The sequence below is a fragment of the Perna viridis genome, chromosome 9, assembly GCF_037379345.1.
Source record: "Perna viridis isolate PV_CMFRI_1.1 ecotype Kerala chromosome 9, ASM3737934v1, whole genome shotgun sequence".
NCBI classification, from domain to species: Eukaryota; Metazoa; Mollusca; class Bivalvia; order Mytilida; family Mytilidae; genus Perna; species Perna viridis.
The window spans coordinates 43,255,265-43,282,880 of NC_142453.1; the positions used below are offsets into that span (position 1 = coordinate 43,255,265).

At 33.1% G+C, this 27,616-nt stretch overlaps 1 pseudogene; it reads right to left on the bottom strand.

The window, feature by feature from the left end:
• Positions 1–1,872: 1,872 nt before the first annotated feature.
• LOC148608628 (kinesin-like protein KIF2A) lies at positions 1,873–27,616 on the bottom strand (annotated as a pseudogene).

Here is a 27,616-nt window from a genome sequence, read left to right on the forward strand (position 1 = left end):
TCCAAATCTTGCAAATATGATGTTGATTTGGGTTTGATGTACATGTATTTAAAGATTAATTAATTGCAATTTTTATATTATATTATGTTGATGATTCTGTACTGACAGATAAAAGCAGTTAAAAATTGTGATATAAGAATTGCAAATATAGTCAGGTATAAATAAATGGTACTAGTCACAAACAAATAAATGATATGGCCAAATGTTGCCTTTTACTATAGATAACTTCAGATTAACATGTTTGCATGACTTATGAAGGATTGAGTGTCCTCAACAAAATTGGCAAAGCAATGGTTGAAATAGTATTAAAATTAAAAACAAAACCGATGCAAAAATATATAATTCAAGTGAAGCATAAAATAGGGTGTTATATTAGCTCCCGTGCGTCAATTTAGCAGGGCAAATCAGGAATTTTCTATGTATGTTTAACTCTCCTTGACAACCTAAAGCACGCATAAGTAAAGCCTGTAGTTACATTGTATATTTTTAAAAATAAAAAAACAAAAACAAAAACAAAATTTTAAATAAAGTGATATGTATCCTATAACAGATGACTATATATATATATATATATATATATATATATATATATATATATATATATATATATATATATATATATAATTTATTCTGATAAAAACCGATGTAGTACAAAGGTATGCAGAAAAAACATATTATTACAAATTGCATTGAGTTGTACAGCTGCAGCTGCGGAGGGAGACACAATCATAGTTTTTAGAGGTCAAACGTGGCATGTGAGAATATCTCTTCGAAACTCGAGTTACATGTATAAGGACAATTTTTTATTGCTTATTGGCCAAATGTTTGGCAGAACTACTGCACGAAGACGATATGTTTCGAAACATTTCCTGGTAATATATTGTTAAACATTATCAGCACTTTAGGCTTACACAACTACTCATTATGGATGGTTTTATGAACTTATTTTAGTCCAGATTAGAAAAAAACGGATATGGTAAAAATGCGTGTAACCTAAAAACAAAAAGTAAATACTTTCATAGATCACCAAAAGGTCTTCAATAAGCGTAAACACAAATTTAAATAAACTTTGAAAGGCCCCGATAACAAAGTAATATAATTCACGGTAATTGAACGATGATAATTCTTCGAAATCAAAATAAAAATTAATATCGACACGAAAACACATAAATGACCATCATCTCCTGAATATGTACAGATGCATTCAATCTGCGGTGGAATCAAATTAGTTTTTAAAGCATTATCTACACCTTTTGATGTAAGGTCGAAAATGAACAAAATCAACTACCAAACACGCCATAAAATTCATTCAATAATAAATATAAGAGTCATCCAGGGACAAAGACCCGATATGGAAAACAGACATACACAACAAAGAACATAAAGTAACTAAAATCATAAATACAAAGTAACAAAAGCAAATGAGCAACTCGGACTCCACTAAAACAGGGAGCATGGACCAGGTGCGCCGGTAGGGTAAGCGTCCTTTTCTTTTCTAGAAACACCCGCCGAATTGCTCATAAAAAGTCCGTCCAGGGTAGACAAACGAGGTGAGGAAAACTATGACTCGTTGAATAAATCAGTTTTCATGGTGCAGATGGATATTTTCTCCATGAAATATCACAACATTAAAATGATATATAGTCTACTTTCAAGTTAATTTGTGAAAATTAACATCGAAGCATGTGGAGGGCGTTCGGCATTAATGGTTACTGATTTTAAAACAGACTATAAACGTTTGTTGATTTTAGTGGGTATTTTTCGTTTGTTTGGTTTTTGTTTTTGTTTTGGGGTTTGGTTATTTTAGGGGTCTTCTTTTGATTTTTTGTTTGTTTGTTTGTTTGTTGTTTTTTTTTTTTTTTTTCGTTTTTATTGTTGTTGTTGTGCTTTCCTCATTCTCCTTTCTTTGTGTTGTTTAAGGTCATTGTTACGTCATTTTTCCGTCTAATATTATTTTTATTTCATTTACATGTATCTAATTATTAAATGGTAATGTTAATTCAATTACTAGATATAGAACCTGCTAGAAGAAGATATATATATATATATCTTTTAATATGAAATATACCTTTAATGCCAGCAAACTCTTATTTATTTCAGCTCCCTCCATCCTTGTTTGCCTGTCTGCACTTGATGTATCAGCGCCTCTTTCATTCCCTGGAAATGTAAAAATGTAAACAGCATTTAAAAGTTTATAAAAAAAACCAGTGTGAATCTTGGTGAAAGTGAAAGTGAAAGGTCTGAAAGTATCCACCAAGTACCCCTTACATCTACAGCCCAAAGGTCTCAAGTCTGAGTCATATATACAATAGTGTTATAGGCCTGACAATTTTTTAAGTGAAGAGTGAGGAAGAAAATAAAGAGTTAAACAAATGCCCCTTTAGCATAGTCATATATATATGTCTCAGAATGTGACGACTCTATTTGCTACACTGCTCCATCGCATCAAATTGATACAGGGAAGATATATAAACGTATAGAAAGGTCTGAAAAATTTCCAACGATGTTAGAACTGTTAAATTTGCGATGCAATTTTTTTGTCGTTCCCTCCGCGGGACTCGAACTCGTACTGCTGTGACATCTATGGCAACACCGTCTGCTAAAGTCCAGCGCCCTAGACCACTCCGCCGGCTAGGCTATATAAAAATATAGCTTTCGCTGGCCGGGTCATTCCTCCTCGTAGGATTAATCTAGGGCTGTAACTTAGTACACGATGTATGGTGGTACGGGACAGTTCATTTAGATGGTAATATGTAGGATTGAGGATCAAATTAATGATGCATGTCACAACAAATCAATATTACACTAAACATGCTAGATTGTTTAATAATGTATTTCGTACTTCAAAGTGGTTGGTACTAGGTGGTCAATACACAGTTTCTCTTGTATTTCTCTTTGGGCCTATCTTCAACACCTACTTACCCCACTGATTGATGTCTGAAAATTGGCAGCAATTTTCTATACATGATTGACTTTATTTCTCAGAATTATTAAGGGAATTCAATTGGTGTAATATTGACCTTGCAATGGACTCTGGAAGGAGGCTACATACAAATATTTCATATCTGCAACTCCCTCTCCACCACTTGATGGACCATAACAAAATAATAATTTTATGTCAATGTGGACAGATGATTCTGAGCTAAGATCAGGCCTACATCAACATTACATCACTGATAAAAAGTAACGCACAATACAAGAAATCATCTAAAGCTGCATAACAAATATAAAACCGTAGGAAATATTTCTTAGTTATAACAGATAAAACATCACACAAATCAAGTACAATGTAATAAAGACAGACATTTGATAAACAGGAAGAGGATATATGACCGAGTTGAAATATGATAAATCTCATTGAACTAAAGCTTAAACCTAATTTGAAATAAGTACTCTGGACAGTTGAGCTGACATAAAGATTCTTGGACAGAAGTAAGCATGTCCAAGAAGTAAGCATGCATGGAATAAAGTGAAACGAACCCACCCCCATTAATTTCTTTAAGAGGGCATAACAAAAACAATTGAAAACATGATTAAAGCAGATCTAAAGCCCTCTATAGTAATGTTGGAATGAAATGGCAAGTTGGACGAGGTTAGAAATAATGTAACAAAGTACATCATCAGTCTTACCTGCTAAATCTATCAATGAAAATTTTCCATGTAGTCGACCATTACTCCTGAAAAGTTAAATTTGATAGTTAAATCCAATGAATTGATTATGTATCTGTAGATTCAATTATACTTGGGTACATTTCAAGCTTTGCAAACTTAATAAAACTACTGACTTTGTTTTTATTTCTTGCATTTTTGCATATTTCCTTCAAGAATTCACATTTCTAAAAACACAATCAAAAAGCCTCATAAAGAGGTATTTTTCTAAGATATAAACACAGAAAAATAACTTTGAACATTGTCTGTAGTCAACTTTAATTCTGCAGAAAACTTCACTGAAAAGTGGCAAAAAATGGACAAAAATCACTAATTTCCTTACAGAGCCCATGATCATGTTATTACAATTCTATGATCACAGACATTTCAATTCAAATTAATTTCAAATAGAATGATAACAATTTTTAGGCTACTGCTTTTCAAAGTAAACATTATTCATAAAAGAAATTCTTATTATTCCATTATTAGGATCTACTGAATCTACCCCTTTCTGTATTAATACTGTTTGTTTGTATTACATCTGTAATAGTAAATTTATAATGCATATCAAGCGAAAGGTTAAAGATAGGACCTCTAAATGCTTAACACCAAACATCATTTTCTAATTTAAAAATAGTAGAATGATAAAATACATGTATACAATGCTACCATATACTGATAATTATCATTATATATCAGAAATTTTCCTAGCTAACGGTAAAAGGATATAATCATAATGAAACTGTAATAATAATACTATTCTTATATCTTTTCCGAACAATTATTTGGAATACAGCATGTGATCTAGAAGAATGTTGATTTGCCGATGTTTGTCCTGATGTCCGTACATTGTTGCCATGTTGAATAAGCCGTAACACATCATCAACTGAGTCTATCGATTCTTCTTTTAATCCAACTACTTGAACTTGAGCTTTGTGATCTACCAATACTCTTAATTTTATTTTTTTTATTTAACAAACCAAAAACCTGAAATTTATATCCAAAAACATACATATATATTTAGTATTTAAAATATTCTTAGGGCAATTAGGGCACATAAAATAATTCATATATTCTTTGGACCCACTTTCACTTGAAATAAAGACTGAAAATGTTCTACAGAAAACAGATAAATATGACCATAAACATCAACCTTATATAAGTAATAACAAATCTCATAATTTTGATCATGATCAAAAATTACAATTTATCTCATGGTACTCTAAAGTGTGGTTAAAATTTAGCCAAATAAAACTTTGTTTGACTTTGATCAACAAGTATTGAATAACCTCATGTTAGGATTCAAGATCACAGACAAAACCAACTGTCTATGGAAACAGGTGATGACAGCACCGTAGCTATATATATTAAGTTAGACATGACCCCTAACTGGACTAATATCTTCTGCAGCCTGTTAAATCCTTTACATTTAGTGCCTGATGTGGACATAAACTCATATTGGACACAATTTTAATGAGGGATAGACCTAGAACTTTTGACAACCAATTTGGGGCCATTTCTAAAACTCCCAACTTGAAACAATTATATACTTTTGTTGACAACACAATAACAAAATATGACTACAAAATTCATGACAATATGCACTTTCCAATATTGTAATTTAGCACCACATTAAGTTTCATAACAATCCTGCAAGTTGTTGCTGACAACATATGAGACAAAGACAAAGTCCAACAGCCATCATTTCTACAATTTTTACGCAAACAAGATTGGTCTTTGATCCAGTATTAAGAAAATATCTGTGGTTTCAGTGCAGTTGAATTTTGAAAAATGGCCAATACACTCTGGTGGCTATCTTGTTTAATAAAGCAGAACCAGAATGTTATCCCATGTTAAAGTTGTCTTTCTCATTATTTTTGTGAAGTCTGGGCACCATTGGCTAAGTAGAAACAGGGATACAGGCAAAAATAAGCTTCCACATAGGGACTCAATGGTAACTTTTGAGTGGCCGCAGCCATCTGAGCCAAACAAAAAGAAGATCATAAGTAGATGGCATTGAGGTCATCAAACAAATCAAGTTTCAAAACATTGGCACATGTGGTTTAAGAAAGTTGATCTGAGATAATTGGCCAATCAGAGGCTGAGATAGTATCTTGTGGCCATCTTGTTTTATCAAATGGAACTTTAAGTGGATCTTTTGAAGAAACTCATGCATACATCATTTCTGCCAAGTATGATTAAAATTGGTCATAATTTTGTATTTATTTAACTCCAAAACAAGTTAAGATACCCTACCCTCAAAAAAACTTTAAAAACAAAATCATAAAAAACAGATCAACAAAAAACTTTTCCCATCAATTCTAATTATAACAGCCATTTCACCTTTTTTAGCCCCTTATTGTTAAAAGGTGTGGGCAAAAAACATGTAAAAACTATTTGGCCCTCTGTCATGTCATTAGGAACAATATGTAGAAATTCCAAAAAGATTGAATAAGTTTTACTTAAGCTCTAGTAAAAAAAACAAAAGTTAACAGATGCCAACAACAATTGTATTTTCCTGTAGACACTTGTTTTTTGTGATTACTTGAATATCAGGTTGCTGATCTTAACAAAGACCAGACATGGAAAACAGACATACACAACAAAGAACATAAAGTAACTAAAATCATACATACAAAGTAACAAAAGCAAATAAGCAATTCGGACTCAACTAAAAACTGGGAGCATGGACCAGGTGCACCGGCAGGGTAAGGGCCCTCTGCTTTTCTAGAAACACCTACTAAGTTGCTCATCAAAAGTCAAGTCAAGGGTAGACAAACGAGGAAAGGAATACTATGACCCGTTGAATAAATCAGTTTTCACAGTGCAGATGGATACATCATAACGATCCACGAGTTCATGATGACGACCATAAAACTTCTGTAGTGATGACTTCAATCTTGTAGCAACATAATGCTGTTCCAGAAACCTATTTGTTAGAGTTCTAGCATGATACAAAAAGTCTGCGTAGTTTTGGCAAGCTCTGGCATAACGTATGAGTTGTGATATGAACACTCCATACGCAGGTGTTGAAGGGATGTTGCCACAGATGAAAGGAAAGTTGACAATTTTGAAAGAAAAGTCATCACGTTTGTCGTAAAGTTTTGTCAATAGTTTTCCTTTACCATCGATTTCTAAGTGTAGGTCAAGATATGAGGCCGACTTCACAGTGTCTGTATCATCCTTTATGTCAAGTTTTTTGGGATAAGATGCGATATATCAAATCTCCGAAATTAGGATTGTATAAAGATAATACATCATCTATATAGCGCAAACTGAGATCAAAAGGATCAAGCCAAATGATATTCTTTCCTTCGGATCAGATCAGCTATAAAGTCAGCCTCATCAGAGTGAAGGAATAGGTCAGCTAGTAAAGGAGCACAATTTGTTCCAACTGGAATGCCGACCATTTGTTGAAAAACTTGTCCACCACATTGGACAAATATGTAAAAATTCCTCTCTGTGACAGTTGTGTGTATAGAAGTTAAAATGTTTTGAAAGAGGTTTGGGGGTACGTTTTGCAGATCCAGCTATGAAACGTTGTTTGTATGGATTCTTGTGGAGTTTAGGAATCCAGTACATAGACGGTAAATCACAATCATCGCCCTTGGTAGAGAGACAAAAAGAGGATAGCACAGATGTATGGTTTTCTACAATCTCTTCTTTGGAGAGTGTGGTAGCAGTATAGGTCTTATCACTGCTATTATTTTCTACGTCTACCTATGACAATTAACATTGGATGTAAGACATTTTGCAGACAAAAAAAAATGTTGTTTTGGGCTTTGTCTGCTGGTACGACAACATATTTGTCATGCATAGTAGACACTGTTTTTTGCTACATCTGGGTCTTTGAAAACGGATGTAGACTTGTCATTCATTGACCTACTTAAAACTTTGAAAGAATATGCTGAAATGCCACAATGTCAAAATTGCCCCCTAAAACTTTGATATTATCTTGAAAACCTGATTATAAAATAATAATAAACAAAGAGCTTTGCAGAACACAGCATGATTGGACCCCAGCATGTTGAACTCTGATCACTTGGGACAGACACAATATTAGTTTTTGACTCACTTAAGCATAAGGACTTACACAATAACTGGTTTGGAAACAATATTGCACAAAATTCTGCTTTGATTGTGCTCATAAAAAACCTTAGTCTATGATCCTTATAACTCTAAAAATGTAAAGATATCTGGAATTTGATTTAAAAAAAGGCAGACAGGGATTTTCAGTTCAATAAACAAATGCCAACATTTTGAAAATATGGTAATATATTACATATGGTGTAACAGTCGCCATTGTTCATTGGTTATTATGGTCACATGATGCCAAGGATATTCCACTTACATGAAGCCTTGTTTCTATTTTTAAAATTGATGCTATGTTTCTATTTATATGTATATTGATGTATATATACTTCTAAATTTAGATCCGGTCATAAACGTTCCATAATTACTCTCAACCAATTATGGCGGAAGCACCACAGACTAAGTAGACAAAAAGAAAAGTTGCAAATTTAGCAGATGGAGATATACACAAATCCAAGGGCCATAACTTTCGTAAAAATTATTCAACCACAACCAAAGTCGAACGTAGTCTGTAACTGTTCATAATAAGGCCACATACCAAAAACAAACTTATTTGGTAAAAGCATAACAAACGAAGAGGCTCCCAGGAGCCTGAATCGCTCACCTTGTTGAATTTTGCCTTTGAAAGGCAATAAATTAAACAAAAAGTTGTCCAACAATTTTGACTCAAGAAGTCTTTGGTAGGACTTATCACAAGATCTTTTCAACAATTGAAAGTTTCTTTTAATCTATCATAGTTTTCAAGATATTGACTGAATACTATTTTAAAAAAAGTCATTTTCCCCTTTCAAGGGCAATAACTCTTACAAGGAGTCTGAAGACTTTTGTACTCCTAATTATATAGATCAATTCGGTTATTGGACGAATTTGGATAAACCTAACGGTTTTGGAGATATATGTGAAAAAATCCACACAACAGTTCTATGCAGGATACCCCTAGCAACATTCTTACCAAATTGGGTTTCAATTGGTCAAGTAATGTCAGAGGAGAAGATTCTTGAAAGAAATAAAATTAAAAATATCAAAAAATTTAAAAAAGGGCAATAACTCCAACATGGTTTAACGGATTAAAACCAAAATTTATCCGCAATTAGATCTCGTGTGATGAACATTTTAACCCCATGCCAGAATTTAGCTAAACCTAACCGTTTTAGAGATATATGCAAAAAACTACTATCTGACCCCTATGTTCTATTTTTAGTAACAGCAGCCATGTTTTTTGGTGAATTAAAAATCCCCACAACAGTTCCATGCAGTATACCCCAAGGAACATTCATATTCAGTTTGGTGCCAATTGGTCAAGTAGTGTCAGAGGAGAAGAGTTTTGAACAATTGTTAACGACGATGATGACAGACACCAAGTGATAGCAATAGCTCACATGGCTTTCAGCCAGGTGAGCTAAAAATTGGATTCATACTCAGAAACAAAAACATGAATTAAAGTCTTTTAAAAGGAAACTGGTTTCTTAAATGTGCTGTCTTAAACTGTAAGAGTGATTCAATATGCAACCAGTCTAATCAAAACGATGTCAATGTTTAAGGACAAGCACAAATTTTACTGAAGCAAGTGCACTTAACTGAAGTTTGATGGGGCATTTCAGAAAATCAAGCATCTATGAAACACATGGTAACTTTGACAGCCCACCATTTTAAAAATAAATGTGTTACCTCCGTGTCCCAGAATTATCCCTGCTAACCTCCAGATTTGCAGTTTACAAGTCCAAATGGCTCAAAAATAAAAATATAGGACTTAACTGAATACAAACCTTGCCATTTTATATCTCAAAGAAACTTGAATGCTTTGATAAATCTGCTTTCTTGTACTTCGAATGGAACAATTTGAACACATCCCTGGCTGTAAAAGGTACACATTAATTAAATATAATGTACAAACTTTCATGCCAGTTTTTGAATAAAATCATTTCATCATTAATACTACATTACTATTAATGGATGTTGTCATATTGATCCTGTATTACAGGATTTATAGAATGAACATGGGAAATATGGTCATATTGTATATAGCACGAGCTTGACAGAGCCATATGTATACTACCATATACTCATGCAATAACTTTTTTCATGTATAGTAATTTTTTTAGATGCTCTTTTTGTCACCCATAAAATCATGAATTTGATGTTACATTTGCACATTTTAATGTACACTTTCTGTGATAATTATTAAGGGGCCATACAACAAATTCAATATATTTTTGAATTGGATTGAGGTTAGGATGATTGGCTAGATGCGGAGACAAGTATGGCTGATGAGACCAAATAACAAGATTGATATGAAAACACCTCTTTCATGACCCCTTCAATGGCTTCATATGAGTCAGAACAAAATACCAAAATTGCAACTAATGTAAGTTGTAACATACAGTTTATCTGTGTTACTATCTGATTTTATTTATGCCTTGAACTTACCTACTAAACAGTATATACCATTGGAACAGTCCTGCTGTCCTTTGGAAGAAAGGTCGCCACCCATGGTCTAAAAATATTGTCGCTTTCAATCAATGTTTTGTCTTTTTTGTTTTTTCTGTGTTTTGTTTTGTTTTTTTTTCTTAGTTTCTAAATAAAATTACAGGAATCTACTCAACTGAAAGGCACATAAGGTAATACAATCTATAATTCAAAATCATATAGCCTAGACAATTTTTTCTCATGATGTAAGTACATGTTCATTCTGTAAATTAGTTGAACTGCTAAAACTTAACTTTGATCTTACTTAAAAACCAAATATCAACTCATTATCTAAAACCACTACTAATATACTTCTAAGGGCACAGCGTGATATGACTGCAAAAGTTGAAACCCTGAACAGCTGGGACAGCTGGAAAGTAGACACACCATTAAAGCTTGATATAGCTTCAAGTTTTGATTGCGATTTGACTTTTAAGAAGAATCAAAGTGTCCCCTTTCTGTTCCTTGTTTCATAAATGGTTTCAGTCATAGCCTGAAAAATCAATATACTGTATTTCGTCATTGAAAGCAAACTTATGTTTTTCAACAATGCTCTTTGTTTTGTAGTGAATAAATGACCTGTACCTTCAACATAATACCTGAAACTAAACCAAGCCCATAACTTTTTCTCATGTACATGTATGAACCTTTATATTCAATGAAATTCATGACACTATACTTATAGAATAACAAACCAGATTAAACTAAACTATTTATATACAAAATTTACATTTTGGCAAATGGGGACTTAAACAACTGCAGCTGAAAATACAATATATATAATGTCTCTCTTGAAAGGGGGACAACTCAACTATGAAACTTGGAAATGAGAGAAAAATTGTATTTATTATTATTATTAAAAAATATTTTTAATAATTACCAAAATTTGAATTGACATAGCCAAACTAATATATTAAAGCATGTTAAAAATAACAAGGCAAGAATGGTAATAAAATAGTAAGGCATTAAAACACATGTAAGCATGGTATCAAAACAGGAAAAAACATTTAACCATACGCAAGCATGATATCAACACGGGGAAACATTTAACCATACGTAAGCAGGGTATCAAAATGGGAATACATTTCACCAAACGTAAGCATGGTATCAAAAAGGGGAAACATTTAACAATACGTAAGCATGGTATCAAAAAGGGGAAAACATTTAACCATACGTAAGCATGGTATCAAAAAGGGGAAAACATTTAACCATACGTAAGCATGGTATCAAAAAGAAAAGCATTAAACCATCAGTAAGCATGGTATCAAAATGGGAATGTAATTAGCCGTACATAAGCATGGTACAAAACGAGAAAATAAACCATACGTAATCATGATATCGAAATAGAAAGGCATAAATCCATAGGCGTGCATGGCATCAAAAAGGGAAGCATTTAATCATACGTAAGCATGATATCAAAATGGGAAAACATTTAACCATACGTAAGCATGGTATCAAAAAGGAAAATATTTAATCATATGTAAGCATGGTATCAAAAAGGAAAACATTTAACCATACGTAAGCATGGTATCAAAAAGGAAAACATTCAATCATACGTAAGCATAGTATCAAAAAGAAAAACATTAAACCATGCGTAAACATAGTATCAAAATGGGAAGGTAATTAGCCGTACGTAAGCATGATATCGGAATAGAAAGGCATACATCCATACGTGAGCATAGCATCAAAAAGTGGAGCATTTTTAAAAATTATAAAGCAAGGTTTCAAAACGAGAAATATACAACATGAGTACACATGAAAAACAAAAACATTAAAGTATAGATAAACATCGAAATAAATATCATTGGTCAGTAACTTAACATGGAAATAATAAACAATATAAGTCCCCTAAGGCACTGACAACATGGTGAGTGGTGGGGAGGATGGCGGAAATTTAAAAGAAAACACTAACTAGGATGACCTCAATAAATAACCTGTTAACTCAACAAGAAACTACAAAACTGATGACGTATCCTTGACTTGACCCACTTGACCTATTACCTAATTACGAAACAGCCTCTGGGGTTAATGAATAAACAGCTTGTTGTAGATAATTGTTATTCAATTTACCAGTAGTAAAGTTAATATCCTGATATCAAGAAAGTTATTATTTTGAAAACTTATTCTAAATAATATATTGATATATACTTTAAACCCAGGCAAAACTATTGGAAGTGAAGGAAGCCTAGCATCCCCTGTCAAGAACTGCATTATTAATGGACGATTAAGATATCAAGGTTATCACGTGTACTGACAACTTTTTTACTTCTCCTTGTCTTTAAACTGATTTGTGGGAAAACTATGGTACTACTGCTTGTGGCACTGGTTTGCCAAATGATATAATGTGTCCAACATTGGAAAATTGTCATTGCTCATTAGCAAAATTTGTTGTTCAATGACCAGCATTTTTACCGTTTACAGAGCAATGGTTCTAGGAATAGATTCACGAGCCAAATAGAGCGAGGAATGATAGGCAGACTGGATAGAAGACATAACCTTAACCAAATCTTCTTTGGCTACACCAATAAGAAACTTATCTAGTTTTTAACAAATATTTGTTAAATATCTTACATGTGTTTTCCCACTTCCTGTCTGATCATAGGCAAAACATGTTGACATTCCTCCATCAAATATACTTTCTACTAAAGGCTTGGCAGTGAATCTGAAAGGAAGTATAAAGGCTCATTAGCTATGTACATGTTCAGTGAAAGCTGTGTAAACTAAACACTTTCAGACTAAAGAATTTGTTCAATTTACATAGGTGTTTAGACAGGATCAAAATATATTGTTTGTGGCATGGAGGTTGTTCAGAACATATCTGCATTAGACTAGTGCTGATTTCAAGACAAGTTTCACTTAATACACAACAACATTCAAATGATATAAGTATTCTTACTAGATATCATTGAGATGGAATCCATCTCTGTGGAAACCCACTGTGGTAAAAATTTTGTACATCAGCCACATTCAATTTATCAGGAAAAACTCATTACAGCTGAGACACAAAAAGTTCATGCAAAAAATCATTGATCTGACCTTCGGGTCTAAGTTCAAGGTCAAAGATCATCAACCAAGGTACATGACAAATTGTCTTGAGCTGATCTACCCTAATGCCAAATATTAAAGACAAATAAGAGGCTCACAAGAGCCTGAATCACTCACCTGGTAAACCATGCCATTTTATATAATTATTTATTTATAATCATAATATTAGTGAAATATATACAAATTCAACAACTTTCCTTGGAACACTGGAAAAATCACTAAAAGTGGATTTTCAGGGGTTTTTAATTCTTTTACAGATTTTTCCCTCTTCTCCCTTTCATAATCTGCAAGCGTTTGAAAAAAAGTCAGAAAAACAGTGATTTCAGTGAACTTAGTTTAGTTCAAGGCCCGGTAAATCATCAGAGCAAAATGAAAATTAAATTTAACCTGTAACTTATCAAGGTGAACTTATAGACCAAAAATCATGTCATTATCGTTTGATAAAAAGTCCGGAAAACTGAAGATGGATTGACGGATTCAGTGTGGGAAACCAACGCTCGCCAGCTCGCCAAATACGAGATGTGTATTTTGGCCAGTTCTCATTAGCTTACGCTCGTCAGTTTGGCGACCATCATTTTTAGGCAAGTTCCAAGGAAATTAACCAACCAACAAGGTTATTTAGTAAAACATCCCTTAACATCATACATTAAGAATATGTTCCCTACATTTTAAGAAGTTTAGCTTGAATATATCAAGTGAATTTGGGCAAGTCCCGACAGTTTAAAAAATAGAGCTTCAAATCGAAAATGTGCTGTATGTGACTTCGAGTATAGTTGAATTTCTATTTGGCTAGCAAGATCAATATTCCACTAGCCAGAATGGCAAGTTGGGGAAAAATGATTTCCCACACTGTGGACGGGTCAAAAACTTAATACCTCTCGAAACTTCCAAAATATTACATAATATTGAGTAAAGTTGATAATGCAATTTTAATTTTCAATGAAACCTGGACTGTGATCCTACTTTCAAGGATTGCCTCTCTATCTATGGGATTAAAATTATTATATAATATTACATAAGGATCATTTCATTTCATCAACTGAAAGTTTTATTCCATCTATTATAGTTTTCAAGATATTGGCGTTATGATGAGAATCATTTCAACAAATTTTAAAGATATTGGCTAAACCTAAACATTTTGGAGATATATGCCAAAAACTACTCTCTGTCCCCTATGTTCAATTTTTAGTAACAGCTGCGATGTTTTTTAACAGACCAAAAATCCAAACAGTCAGTTTGTTTGGGATACCCTTAAAAAAACAACAATACCAACTTCCATTGAATTCTGTATTGCAGTATCTGAGGAGAAGAACTTTTAACCTGTCAGAATTTGGTTAAACCTAACAGTTTTGGATATATATGCAAAAAACTGCTGTCTGAACCCCTATGTTCTATTTTAGTAATGGTGGCCATTTTTTTTGACATATCAAAAATCGAAACAATCTTTTTGTGCAGGATACACTTAAAAACAATCATATTAAGTTTCATCCAAATCCATTCAGTAGTTTCAGAGGAGAAGATGTTTGAAGAATTGTTAACGACGACGGATGCCAAGTGATGGTAATAGCTCACTTGGCCTGTGGTCAGGTGAGCTAAAAAAGACATTTAGAACATCATTACAATCAAAGGTACAACAACTTTGGATTTTTAAAGAAAAACAATTACACCATAATTAATTGGAGTATTCACCAAAATATGACCACAAGTGCAAAGGAAACCAAATGTATTATGTGTGTGTGTGTGTGTGTGTGTGTGTTTATTTTAATCTCATATTGTTCACAGCAAGATTAATCATATATTTGTCGTCAATATTACTGATATGTCATCTTTACATTATATAGACTTTAGCGTTGTTTTTGTTGCTTGTATACTTGTGATAATGTTTTGTTTAATAAGACTGTTAATTAATTATCCTTCAATCTTTTCCCTTGAAAAAACTCATGAAATCACCACTATCTATACAAAACAATACATACAGACTGTATCTGTGTTTCTTCATAATTAATGTTTCACAATATTACATAATATTGAGTAAAGTTGATAATGCAATTTTAATTTTCAATGAAATCTTGACTGTGATCCTACTTTCAAGGATTGCCCCTCTTTCTATGGGATTAAAATTATTATAGAATATTACATATGAACAAAACCAAAGAATAATGACTGTCATAGTTTTAGTTTTACCTTTTTTGTTCAGTGGCATTTTTCTTACACATACACATATTTGAAGATTTATAATAGGATCTGAAGAGGTCAAAAGGTCGAAAGTCTAATCCTGCCCTGTATTCCCTGAAATCAAATAATAAAGATTAACTGACAAGAGGTCATGTGTGATGAATTATGGTGACAACTTTCAGAAATGTTTTTTTGCCTATTTTTTTTGCCAAATGCATAAATGTCACATACAAGTAGAATTTACAGATATTATAAATGCAACATGCAATAGATCTTGTTATAATAGAATACACAGGAAATAATCTATTGATAAAGGCTTAGTGGAAGTTGATATTTTTTTTCCTTGTGTGGTACTCCAGTAAACACTAGTCCTAAAGGCAAGTACTGGCAATGTCTGTGTCCCATGATTATACATATATTTCAAAATAAAACGCCTTACCAAAATAAATAAATATCTAAGTGCACACTACATGTAAATGAACCAAATTATATTTTTGAATTTAAGTAAAAATTTTCTAAATTAATAATAAACAATGAATTGGGACATTCAAAACAGGAAGATGAAATATTGTGGAGGGTGGAGTTAGGTAAGGTATTACACAACTCAAACACTAGTTCTTGCGTGAAGTATAATCTTCTTAAATGAGACGTCTTACAAATGCTCTGAAAACACTGTCATGGTTATTAAGTAGTACCTTAATGTGTACATATTCTATATTCACGCTAAACATAAAAAACACACAAATTTTTACCCCTCAAAAATTTATTGCTATTCCTAAATATGGTATACTCTGCGATTGGGAAATTTAAATTATATGCATAATACATTAATTATTTTACACCAAGACGTGAAATTTCTTTATCCTCCATACAACCCACTTATGATGTGTCATGATAAATATTATAGACATGGAACAACGTGATTAGAACTTCACAGACGGAATTTTACTTTTCAACACCATTACAAGAGTTTAGCTTTGTAACAACAGGCAAAAGAAAAGTTGTAGTCTCATAAAAATTGAATTATCCATAGAGACTGTAGTTTATGAGACCGGCCAGTTTAGTCATTATGAGACAAAAATGACCAGCCTTGGTGCTCCGTGATACAACAGTTAATGAAATTTTAAACTCATGTACCATAAGAGCACGCCCAGTGGATCCAGAGACTTACAAAAGAAAACAGGTGCTCTAACCTGGCCACAGGGCCAAAAACTTCAAAAAATTTCAAAGACACTGATTGGAGTTACCATAGAAGTTAAGAATATTCTCAGACTTAAATATTTTTACCTTTGTGGCGCCGGGGCCTGGGACCACAAAATTTTACTTACTTTTAGATATACTAAAATGCTAAATAACATTCTTGTTCGGATGTTGTTTTTTTAACTACATTGATTTCTGAGTATTTTTCAATGTTAAAAAAAAATTATTTCCCACCTTCTCCCCCTTGATTGGCCAATGACTAATATACTCGTAACAATGCTTACTTTATCATAGCTAAAAACTCCCAATTAGGATCTGACATATCATAGTCTCGTTCATTCTTCAAACGTAGTGCCTCTTGTTGTACTCTTCTCTCGTCTCTTTTCTTTTGAATACTCTCAAAAGCCTTTACACAGTTCGACTTTCTTCGAGCTGAAAAAAACCATGCAAATGTATGCTACAAACAGAACAGAAGACTGAAGAAAAGAGATATTTTATCAACTTTAAAAATCCTACTTACGTCAAGTAACATTTGATGTGCTTTTAGTATATTTGATCACCATTGCAGGACACTTATTTTTTTTTATATTTATTACTAGTTTATTTATATTTATCGTGACAGCTTTGTGTTCATCATAACCTTACCTGCAGCGCCAAGAGGTTTCGGAGGATCAGGTTCATGTTTGATAGCAGGATGTCCTTTAGATACAGGTGATGGCTGTTGCTGTGCTTGGTAACTGAGTCTTGACGTAGCAGATGATGGTGCAGCAACTGTAAAAAAAAATGTTAGTACAAGTCATACTTTGTACTGGGAACTGGAGTGGCTAGATGATGTTCTCATTTAGATTTATTGTATGACTGCTTCCATAGTTGTTTCATTCCTTCATTGTTGAGTTTTAGGTTAGACCTCTCAGCAAGAGTAAATAAGATAAGTATAACTAGACATTGCCCCTAACGTGACTAATACTCCCGCAGCATGCTGAACCTGGTACACTTGGGGACCAATGTGGACACACAATTCATATCGGACACAATTTTTTAAAAACCAACTCCAAACAACAATCAGTACTATTTTGTTTGTTGTTGACAACACAATAACAGAATATGACTGCAAATTTACTTTAAACATAAATTTCTAACAATATGCACATCCAAATATGGTAATTTAACACCCCATTATGTTCATAACAATCCTGCATATTGAGGAGGAGTTGCGGACAAGACATGAGATCAAGTTTTGTAGAAAAAAATGCTTAATTAAAACAGCCGTCATTTCTACAATTTTTGTCCAAACATAAGTCTTTGACAATATACACATCCTAATATGATAATCTAACACACAATTGAGTTTCATTACAATCCTGCAAGTTGTTAAGGAGGAGTTGGGGACAAGGCATCCGACAAAGTTTTGCTGCAAAATGCCGTCACTTCTGCAATTTTTGCCCAAACACAACTCCAGACAATGTGCACATCCCATTATGGTAATCTAATATCCCATTTAGTTTCATAACAATCCTGCAGGTCACTGAAAAGGAGTTGGGGACAACACAAGTTTTGCTGAAAAAATCTTAAGGTCAACATCTGTCATTTCTACAAGTTTTGTCCAGACATATTTTACTGACAGTATGCACATCTTGACACAACATCCTACAAAGTTTCATAACAATGCTGCAAGCTATTAACAAAAAAACAATTGGGACAGACAGGCAGGGTGAAACCTAAATACCCCCCACCCCACACTTTGCAGTTAGCAGGGGGTATCATTAAAGGCAGTGACTATTCAAAGTTTTTGAAAGATGCCTGTGCGTTTCAATTTAGGAAAACAAATTATTAAATTTTACAACAAACTGTGACATTTTAAGTCAATTGTATTTCATCATACAGCTGGTTGCATTAATAGTCCTTAATTTACATCTTTATCGACAGAAGATGAGAAGTGAGGGAAAAATTAATTTTGGAGTTTTAAGAAGTTTTCACCTGATCATGTCAGCAGAGCCTGCACGTGTCAAATTAAAAAAAAATCAATGAATAGCAGGATTCTGGTAATTTTTTGAGACATTAAGAAAAATGATCATGCTCACGGCATTGGGAAAAGTCTTATATTGGCTTTGAATCGTATATAGAAAAACCGCTGAAAGGTTTGCAGTCTTTTTGAATTATGTTTTCAGTAATACAAAATGAAACAACCTGCTGACTTCTGAACTTATTAACCTCAAATTTCATAAGAGTACTTCTTGTCTTTTGCAGTCATTGTAAGTTTAATTAAAATAAATCATGTAGACTTAAGTTATATAAAGCCCAAACCATGATTTTTCATATAATACATTTGTAATTCATTTTCGGCTTGACATTTATACTCATATCATAAAGATGTTTCCTTCTAAGTAAAGCTTTTAATTGCTCACAAAATTAATGCCCTGCTCCCCCATTTGATAAAAAGTACCTTTTGACCTTGCAATTGATTTGGGTCAAAATGTAACATACAAAGTAGGAGGTACACAATTGTAATAAGTGTAATTAAAGTTTAAAAAACGTATGTCTTACCCATTCCTAAGCTCACAACATTTAGAGGATCATAAATACCTGGTAATATGCACAACTACAAATCATGTCCTAACCTAACTACCTAAAACGTTTCAAGATATTTTGAGCTGCAGTTTCTGGAGAGTTACAATTACAAAAGGGTGACAGACAGATAAACAGGGGAGACATAATGTATGGTGCAGAAAAGTAGCAGACTTTTTGGATTTTTATTTTAAATTCATGGACTAATTGTGATCAAATAGCACATTAAATGGGAATGTACAGACGAAAACTTAAAATCTTTGCTGTAAAGGTTTTGAATAGAGTTAGCATGCAAATGCATTCATAAATACCTTTGAGGCAATTCAGCAGTTTTGTTATTAATAACTAAATTTATTATCATCAAAGGCCAAAAATCTATTGGGAAATAAGTTTTAATGTAAACTCTTAATGAGGCATCGTTTGCACATAATTTTACTCTTATAAAGATAGTATCAAATTTTTTTTATAAATTCAATTTTCACTCAAGATCAGCCTTCTAGATGTTGATAAATTATACTGAGATGCTTAAGTAAAGCGTAAAGTGATGTCTACCTTTCGGAAGATGCATGCATGCTTTATTCCATAGAATATGTAATAAGTTTTTGGGTAACATGTATAGTTCACATTATATTATAACAGATATGGCGAATGGTTCGTTTTGGTAAGATAGTTCTCAGTTTTAAATCTTACGTTTCTGTGTATTATATTGGCATTTAAAAATGAACGATAAATTTATTACAATGAATGCATTTTCTATTCACCGGGATATATTACAATATTGACCCCTGGTGATAGCAGTTTCTGTGTCTTTAATAAAATGTACGCCTGTGTGCCTTGTTATGTTGCCTCATCATAGTCCAACTGTAATTTACTAATAGCTCTTGAACAGCACTCATACTAGTATTCACCAACTAAAGTTAATAGTTCCTAGTTCCTTTTCTACATCAAACGATCCTTAACAATATTAAACATGCTTCCTAAAGTCCCTTCATATTTCTTATCCACCATAAATAATGTTTGCATTTTAAAGTCAGGTTCCCATTAAATTCCTGCAGTGGTGCTCCTATATTGGCAGAAAATATCGTATGCTATTGTAAAATGCAATAAACATCAAACGACAATATCGGTGTGGTGGGTAATTCCATTAATGATGGTTTCTTGCAGCAGTAAGTCCTTCCCATGGCTGTTATATTTCAAATGATGTTGACAGCACTGCAGCCAAATGCAATCTACCATGTTCTTGCGAACTTGCTCCGTATTTATACCTTCGAAATTATTTATACACAGGCTCATGATAATGATTACATGTAAGCAAACAAAAGAACCTTGGCTCATAATATGTCCCTAATATTATTTCATAATTGTGTAAAGATCCCTGTGGTTCTCTTCCATGAACTTGTTCTTTTTCTATAAAACTCAAATTAATTGGCTAGTGTTTCCATTGATGCTGTTGCTATGTGAAGTGGTAAAATATGTTACTACAAATAGTCCATGGTCCCAAACATCTATAGGTTTGAAATGTTGAAATAAATATCGAAACTGCTATCATTCTAGGAGTCAACATTTACATTAAACAATATCAAACTGATAAAAATATTACTTAAACCTAGGTTAAAAACTTATGAAGTGCCATCCCCAAAACCCGGGAGTGAAAGTAAACGAAAATAATGTCATTCATAAACACTGAAGACCGTGTCATGCTACTTCATTAAAAATATACTATAATCAATATTTGACGTTTGAATAATAAATCATACTTGTCAATACTCTTCAAAGGTAATGTTTTTTCACATGCAATATGAATCTTCTGAACATGGAACCAAACAAATATATTGGTTTTTGGACATGTGCTTGAAGCATGTTGAGTGAACTTGAATCATTCCAGTATTTAGGATTATATTGTCACGTTTACAGTAACAAGGAGACCTCGTGTACATTACAATACCATAAAACAAAACACCCTCCTCTGTCATAGAATAAATCTCAAAAAGTCTTTAAGTAACCAGGGTTGGTCTGTAAATGTTTAAATAACCACTTTTAGTCTGTTACCATTCCTCACCCCGTAATAAAGATTCTGGGAAAGTTTTATTTAATTTCTACCAATGTTGTAAGAGGTGTAGCAAATAAAAGATGGGTACCCCCGTCCCCATATTCATAAAATCAGTACCGGTAATTGTTTCCGCGATATACGCCATTTGGTATTAAAAACAATACCATATCATAATTCGACAATTTTTAAAGTCACATACAAAATGTGGAAATCATCAATTTGACAGAAAAAGGGCTATTACTTTTATAAGGTTGGTTGTGACAAATAAAACAATCCTTTATACGTGGACTTAAAAGGATGATGACAGGCAAAAAGTGATAGCATAAACTCCCATTGACCTTTGGTTAAGGGGAGATAATCTTGTAATCCCTTCCTGCAAGAATCTAGAAAACAACTTTCTTTTCTTGACAACATTAAGTTGTCTAGCTGAAGGACCATCACCATCTGGCTTATTCCCCTGCAAAATAAAACTTTCTTATGTTCATTCAAGTATCTCATAACTACATTCTCTCAATAAAGAGCTTTGCCATGAGTGCATGATACACCCATCGGCTAATATACCAAACATAAAGCAATAGGGCATGAAAACGGAAAGTCCCACATTTTGTCATGAAAAAGTGCCGAGAGTCGCAAAACGTGAATGTTTTATAGAAAACAAAATTGACCAGCTTATTAAAAATAATACTACAACACATCTATCATAATAAAACAAGCATTCTGGGTGCATTGCATGGCAATACAACGTCCTCTACTAAAGGAAATCACTGTTGAAGAGAACTAAATGCAAATTCCATGCAAAATTTGTTATACAAAAAGTGTGGAAAACTCCAAGTCTGCATTAATTTTCTTAGTCCACGGGCCATAACTCAACATAAAATTGCGGACCAGAACTAAATTACAAGTTGATCTGTAACTTGCCACGGTAAAGCAATGTTCCAAAGAAAAACAGAGAGTTATTCACAATTAATCAAGTTATTGTCTGGACATAATGAAAATGCTTGTTTTTTACCTCTTTTCCTCTATTTCCTAAATGGTTTGAATCACTAAACCCAAAAAGCATTTCTTTTGTGGATTGACACTTTGTAGTACAGTTTCACAGGAGATCCATTCTTTTATAGTCAAGTTATTGTCCAGACATCATGAAAATGCTTGTCTCCGGTCCTTAATTCCTGAAAAGATCAAGTCACAACCTCCAAAATTGAGCCAGGGCTTCGTTTGGCAGTGTTCATTCCAGGCCACACCCTTGGGCCATTGGCATGGATATTTCAATATGACACACAAAAAGTGTGGCATGTGGGTCCTGCGGGCGCTCAGTATTACGTAGGTTGATCTCTGAATTTCCAGATTTTTTTCAGTTCCATGTCAAGATGCATTTTCGTTATTTAAAGCACAAGTAGTCTTGACCACAACAGGAGAAGCAAAAGTAAAAAAAGTAAAACTTTTTCTGGACAAAATGACTTAATGACAAACTCTGCAGCAACACAGAATCAACACCAACTTCATGCTGATGTAATGCAACTTGGTGAGTATCCCTGAAGCACAAAACCTACACCCAACAAGCCTGAACACCAGAGGAAACACAATTCGATTTATTGTACCATTCTACAGGACTGAAATATACAAATGTTCATTCTTCTCATCTGGCGTCAGACTATTGATTCACCTGTCTGAATTCCCTGCCACGGTACAAGCCCTTGAATCCTTCAAATCAGGGCTTGTTAAAATGAAGAAGATGTTGCACTTGTTTATATCAATTTTAAATAGCACGACACATACAGATTGCAGTCACCACCACATGTAAATAGAGCACAACCTTCATCACTGTACATACACCCTGCACCAAAGTGCCATGATGCTGCACTGTCCTGAGAGCAGAGAAGAACCTGAGGATAACTTATCTATTGGTTGAAACTCTCCTTTCATCCAAAAATGACCACCTATCAAACTGGCATATTGGCTCCCTTCTATTTGAAAATGACCCCGTTTTATTGTCAAGGGGGCTATTGTGCAATTTTCTTGTTTGAACACTGCTGTGCTGTGGTGGTATAGCACCATGTGGTACAATTTCATAAAGATCTATACACTTGTACTTAAATTATTGTCCTGTCATGAAATAACAAAGACAACAACAGGATGATACCATTATACCACTACAATTTGTTGCAGCCGTATAAAAACTGACCTTTGATGATTTCGTCCCTCTTCCTGAAGGAGCGGTGGGTGCTGTTACAGGTCAGGGTTCAACATAAACATTGCTTTTACTTCAATCTTTAAAAAAGATAAATATTTTTAATGGCTTATTTCAAAAGACGTACTTCAAAATGTTGACCTAAAGTTTACATCGATTTATGTGATTGAAAAGGCTATACATGTATATGTAATGTTTAGGCAGGCACATGGGTAAGAGCTAAGCCAGATGCAAAATGGAACTTGCAATTGAAGTTGCATACCAAATATAAAGTGGCATTACAAAATGTGTCAGCAGTGTTCTCCCCATTATTTTTAAGTAGCACAGTGCATCCTGGCATATATAGCACAGCTCTTATGGCCTTCCTCCAAAAGTATAGCACGGTGCTCAAAATGCATTCTAACTAAAATGAATTACTGATAGCACAGTAATAAGAAATCATAGCGCTGCAAAGTACAGCGCTATAATGGTCTGGGAAGAACACTGGTGTGATTAGAAACAGTCATCACCAAATTTTTAGATACATGCATATATGTATAAATGCATATAATTGCTAATTTGAATTTACTATTGTGTGAGTATACTATGGCAAATAATATTATTATAACACCATACTTGTCTTGAAATGCAAAGATATCTATTAAGACTACTTTTGTATAATTTGAATGAGTTCGTCAGTATACTTTATCACAATATTTGGTCACGCTATGATTAAGTAAAACCCAGGAAATTAGTTAGCCCCCTTTGACCTTGACACTATACAAAATTCAAATGCTATACTGATGCAACAAATATGGTTAAGATTCTTACACAACTTAGTCATCACAATCAGATTCTGATGTTTAAGACTAAAGTTCTGATTATGATTTACTGTCCTGAGCACTAGTGGAACTGTCGTAACTCAGACTGTAAAATTTATTACCTCTTTGCCTTTTGTTTCTCCTTTTTCGAACCATTCAACGGTAATACTCTTTGATTCAGCATTTACACCACTGATTACAGCTGAATGAATCCTCCCTAAAGTTTGAAGCAAAACATTAATGCAAGATGTAATCTAAATATGCATGTACATGTTAAATGTATAATGAAGAATGTGTAAACAATTAACGGAGTACATATGTACATTGTATGTGTGCCAAAATAGATAGTGTACTTGTATGGGGAAAGCTTCCCAATCTATCGTATATGTGGGGATGGGGTATGGGGATGGGAATGTTGTATGGGGGGAATGGGGTAATCAAGTTTAAATCTATTATTGATATAAAGAAATATATTACATGTATATTTAATTAAAAATTACAGCTAAACTCTTTAAGAATTTAAAAATATAAAATTTGATTCGATAATGAAAATATTTGATAAGAAATACGCAATGGAGATTGTATGGGGGGATGGGGATATTTGCAAGGGGAATTATCAAATAACAAAGACAATAAAGACAAATCTTATTTGAATATCCGACAAGACCAGAATCTTTCAAATTTCTATTGCACAATTAATATGGTCATTATTTGTAGATTTAAGAGAGTCCAAATTCCAAAAAACTAGATAAAGTGATGCCCCCGCATTTAACCTTCATATAGCTATATCATAACTCATAGTTGTAAAAAGCACTTTGTCAGATGTGTTATTGTGTCTGTGAAACACATGCCCCCGCATGTGGTTTTGAGTAAAACTCAGCATAGCTGAACAAAACTTAAACTCAATCTGTAACTAATCATGACAGACTCACATACTAAAAACCAGTCAAATATCTTCAAGCATTTACAGAAAAACTATTATTTCAATACAATTTTTAAAGTGCAGGGCCCATTATTTTGGTAAAACTCAGCGTAGAAAAATAAAACTTATACTCGATTTGTAACTAATCATGACAGACTCACATATAACAAATCAGTTCAATGTCTTCAAGGGTTTACAAAAAAAGTGCAAAAAACTGTTATTTTCATGGAATTTTTTAAGTCCAGGGCCCATAATTTTGGTAAAACTCAGCGTAGCGGAACGAAAAGTTAACTTGATCTGTAACTAATCATGAAAGATTCACATACAAAAAGACAGTTCAATATCTTCAAGGGTTTACAAAAAAGTGCAGAAAACTGATATTTCCATGGAATTTTTTAAGTGCAGGGCCCATAATTTTGGTAAAACTCAGCGTAGCGGAACGAAACTTGATCTGTAACTAATCATGAAAGACTCACATACAAAAAATCAGTTCAATATCTTCAAGGACTTTAAAACAGTGCTGAAAACTTATGGGACGGACAGAATTACGGACGGATAGACAGGGGTAAAACAATATGCCCCAACTTATCATTGCAGGGGCATGCAAAAACTAGATATCAATGAGATGGGAATCATCTCTGTGAGCCCCACTGTCAATAACAGGTGGTAAACAAGCTGATATGAAGAATTATTTGAAGTTATTACATGGTCTCGTTTATTCTAAGATTTTAAGTGATTTTTTTTTACCTTGACCTTTGACTAGGAAGTTGTACATACATTGTGACCAGTGTTCTAGCTAGGATTTGAAAATTGAGGGGCGGAGGGAGGAGGACACTTTAGCGCGTAGCATGTTTTTTTTTTCAACAAAGAAGGGATGTTGATTTTGTATGTTTGTGTTAAGTCAGTAATTAGTATTCTTATTGCTTACCTGCCAACTTTTGAAAATGAAGGTTGCAAACTGAGTAAATTTGACTGCATGATTAATATATGCATGACACCCTTATTGTATTGAAAGACCTTTCTCAGATGACCAAGTGCTTTTAAAAACAGATACATCTTATACAACACATATATATAGAGAGAGAGGTGAATAAGCTGACAATGTATTACTGAAGCCTTTAGTTCCTCTATAAAAGACTTATGAATTCAGTTTCAATGTGAAAAGATTGTAGTGATATTTAAATTCGTTAACTTTCTTGCAGTGAGTCAGCTTATTAACCTTAACTTACTAAGGGGTTTTTAACGTCCATAACTACCCTGTCGGGTCTTGCATGGACGGTTATTAACTTTTAATGATAAGGGCAACTTATTCTTTACATTTATCACATACTCTGATGTGAAATGTTGCATGAAATGTTATAAATATTCGATATTGCTCAACTGAAATATCAAAATCTTATGTAAGTAGAAGGAATTTTATTTCCTATAACTATTGCAATTACAAATTATGGAAAAAGTCCTTTACTGTTGAAGATATAGACAATTTTTAAAATATTGAAATTATAAAGGAGGTAACTGACATTTCGAATAAACAAACATGTGCAACATGCAATTGTTTACACCGATAGTCCTACATAATTTAGACCCGTCACTGACACACCCACTGGTGTTGGTTAATATACTTGAAATGAAGTTTTTGTATATATGTAAACAGTTTATTATTTGAAGTTAAAATTATAATGCGTAGAAAATGTTTTACCAACTTAGTAATGCCTTTCAAAATTTACTCAGTTTCAGCAATAAAAGTAAATGCATATAAAATGCCAACAAAATGGAAACGATGTCTTTTACAAAGTTTGGTATACACGCATCATAGTTCTGTTAGTTCTACTTTGAAAATGGCAAGGTGGCGACCTTGGTTTTCGTTTAGTTACGAAAGCTGTTTGTCGAGACTTGTCTTTTAGTCATTTACATATAAGTTTTCACCTAATTTGAAATTAGAAAATAGTATTGATTTTTTTTAAATTTTTACATTATTATCAATTTAATTTGATATTAAATAAAGTTAAAATAGACGTATGATTATTTAATTTGGTATTCCGCATACTACGTGAAGAAAATACATATATACGTTCCAAAATGTAAATGAAGTATAAGTTTTATGTGTCCTTAAAATGTGAGAGTAGGGAGAAAAAATCTATAAGTCGTTTTTTTATAATATGTTAATTTTTGTTGAATAAGATTTATTTCATATAAGTTTAATTTTTTTAGTAGCTTTATGCACTTTCAAATTTTATAATTAATTCTGTTTCATTCTAATATCCATAATTAATGTTATCAGGAACATATAAAACGGACAAGATTTTTTTCCGATATTTTCCTTTTTATATTTTCCATTAAATGGTACGCATGAATCTTAGTTCTGGATTCGTAAATTGTTCGTACTGTAAGATGTTTAATTTCATCTGTTCCCAGTTCGTCCAATGATCAATTCCATCACCTGTACGATCTGCACTACATGACAT